This window comes from Micropterus dolomieu, linkage group LG16, assembly GCF_021292245.1.
Source record: "Micropterus dolomieu isolate WLL.071019.BEF.003 ecotype Adirondacks linkage group LG16, ASM2129224v1, whole genome shotgun sequence".
NCBI lineage: Eukaryota > Metazoa > Chordata > Actinopteri > Centrarchiformes > Centrarchidae > Micropterus > Micropterus dolomieu.
The window spans coordinates 6,233,352-6,236,161 of record NC_060165.1 but is presented as its reverse complement, the minus strand read 5'-3'; the positions used below and the strand labels follow the sequence as shown (position 1 = coordinate 6,236,161).

The following is a 2,810-nucleotide window of genomic DNA, read 5'->3' as shown; positions in this document are numbered from 1 at the left end:
AATTCCCGGGTGCACCCTTTAAACCTGAATTTCTGTTAATAACACCACATTCAAGTTTGTTCAGATCCAGTTCAATAATACAATCCAGTAGAATTCACACAGTACAACAGTAACCCTTAACTGCAGGAATGATTCCTACTACTCAGCTCCAAATTCTCAGTCCCAAGGTGTGAACAGGTGAGTTTGTTTAAGTGAGTCCAAAGTCCAAACAAAAAAATGGATGTGTCGAAGGTAAGTCAGAGTTCAGAGTTCCATAGGGTTGGTGTATGTATGTGTGTGGGGGAAGGAGGGTGAAGGGGTTTTGTGTTGTAGTGGGGCCTACCACACCGCAAAGTGCAGTAGTAGCGGGACAGGTCCAGTGATCCCGAAGAGGGAATGGCTCCCACAATCATTCAAGAGGGACGGCTCGCCATCAATTTTCATCCGCAGATCCAATCCAGACAATGGAAGAAGAAACACGCACACACAAAAAAAACCCTGACCTGTCAACAGACAGGGTCAGAAATATTCACTGCTTAAGTCTCATGCAATAATATACACTACATGAAATTCACAATACACAATGATATACATACTGTGGGTGTTTACTTTTTGTGCCTCTCTCTCAATATTCAGCATATAAACATAAATAACTTGGCTGCACACAACCAGATAAGCTGCACCAATAAGCTGCACGTTAGAACAATTAAAGTTTTGATGCAAGTGCATAATAAAGTAAGCTGAGTTTACACATTAAACAATACAGTAAACCAGCTTGTTCAACTAAAATTGTAGCTTCATATTTACTAAGTGCACATAAATAATTTAAGGTACAAAGTAAGTGAAATTCTTAAGTTGAAAATGAACATTCTCACCGATTTCACCAGAGCGGCTGGACACACACACCCAAAATGGCGGCGCCCAGTAAAGCCACAAGGTCTTCTAAAACCGAAACATACGAGACCGTATGCAACTTTCAGTACTTTCTTTCAGTGCAAAATAAATTAGCTTTCACAGTAAGGTGATAAAGAATGAACAAAAGCAGTTTTAAATGAATTACCTCGCTCTTGAATCAGCAAAGACTGCGCGTCGCGGGAAATCCTACGGACATCAAAGCTACCGACGCTGCTAGTAGTCGTCTCAAGCGCTACATCTAAACACTGAACTTACAACTAAATTCTTACAGCAGTTAGCTACCACGTTTGTAGTGTTGAAGTTAGCCTCAGTGTAGTTCGTTTTTAGCTGTATTTTCTCCAGGTTTCTCCATTTTTCACAGTTTTCATCCTCTACAGCAGCACTTCTGTCTCTCCACACACACACACAGCAGCGGGAAAAAAAATATTTCGCTCGCTCCCAGACACGCGGGAGCAGGTGGGCAGGCCTACCTGCTGTCAGCTGATTAGCCAAACTAACCTGTCTGTCTATTTTGCCCTGGTAACTGAATTTTAACCCTTTAAAATCCTTAGATAATCTCTCAAGAATAAAATCACTCTCATTCAGATTTTTATAGGCTTTTCCTATTTTTAAACCTAGATCATTTCATCTGTGTTACACTCACATCTGAACAAAATATTTACATGCTTGATAACTGTCCCACCCCGCAGACATCCACACGCCAATATTAATTAATATTCATAGCGCCAAGTGCTATGTAGCGCCACAAAGGGGACACAGGAAGTGACATATAACACCTCTATGCAGCGTCTGAAGCGCGTAGCAAATTCACAGCCGCACCGGCAGAGCTCCAGAATATGCAACGCGGACACCTCGTGCCCCGATGCACTACACGTGCGAGGGCCCGCCCAACGCTGCTTGGAGCTTTAATGTTTTCTTTGTTAAAAGTTATCAGACCGTTTCAGTCACGGAACTTTGAATTCAAGAACGAGCAAGTTCTTTTAAGCTTTATTGTAGTCGAGTGAACTTATACTGCTCCCACCGAAGTTCGGACCCAGCCACGTGCATCCGTTGCAGTAACATGGACAGGACATCAAGAACCCACAAACCGAGCCAAGGTTAACTGCCATGGCCGAACGGAAGGCTGTATCACTGCGAGTGCTTTCTTCAAAACCAGCCAAAGCGGAGGAACCCCTGGAATAATCCCTAGCACAAAGCCAGGAATCGGGCAGCTGGCGTGGGCCGCTGGACCAGCATATCGCAACAACAAGCAGTAAGAAACCAAGGCCTTCTGTGATCCAACAAAGGTTAAAATCAAGGGCAACTGGACTTGGTTGAAGATACTGGAAGACGTTTTGTCCCTCATCCAAAGGACTTCTTCAGTTCTGACTGACTGAAACTCAGCTATTTAACCTCAGTGGGGTCGTTGGCCCGGGTCATCGATACCGCTGGTTCGTTAGTGTTCCTTGTTGCTGTGACGACAGTCGTTACAGTCAACTCCTTCAGAGGAATAGCACCGAGCCACTGGTACCGATATGTGGACGACACCTGGGTCAAAATTAAAAGCCAGGAAGTGCAAGCCTTCACAGAACACATCAACTCTGTGGACAGTAACATCAAGTTCACACGAGAAGATGTTCACAACAACAGTTTGGCCTTCCTGGACTGCGCTGTACACATTGAAGAGGACAGGAGCCTGCAGATTGGTGTTTACAGAAAACCCACACACACAGACCAATACCTACTCTTCGATTCCCACCACCCACTGGAGCACAAGCTAGGGGTCATGAGAACACTGCACCACAGAGCGGAAAACATACCAACAAGCGCCCAAGCCAGAGAGAAGGAACAGAACCACCTGAAGGGGGCACTTACAGCCTGTGGATACCCTAAATGGACCTTTGTGAAAACAGCCACAAGATCCAAGAAGAACAAAA

The 2,810-nt window shown here is 44.7% G+C and overlaps 1 protein-coding gene and 1 long non-coding RNA gene across 6 annotated transcripts in view; both read right to left on the bottom strand.

Annotated features, from left to right (window-relative positions):
* Positions 1 to 1,648, bottom strand: part of LOC123984856 — a 73,681-nt gene extending 72,033 nt beyond the window's left edge. The window contains exon 1 of the long non-coding RNA XR_006828543.1: positions 1,040 to 1,648. This is a non-coding gene — a long non-coding RNA (uncharacterized LOC123984856). The remainder of the gene's footprint in view (positions 1 to 1,039) is intronic.
* The window catches only part of ptprz1b (protein tyrosine phosphatase receptor type Z1b), an 85,042-nt gene that overhangs the window by 37,203 nt on the left and 45,029 nt on the right, over positions 1 to 2,810 (bottom strand). The window lies entirely within an intron of this gene.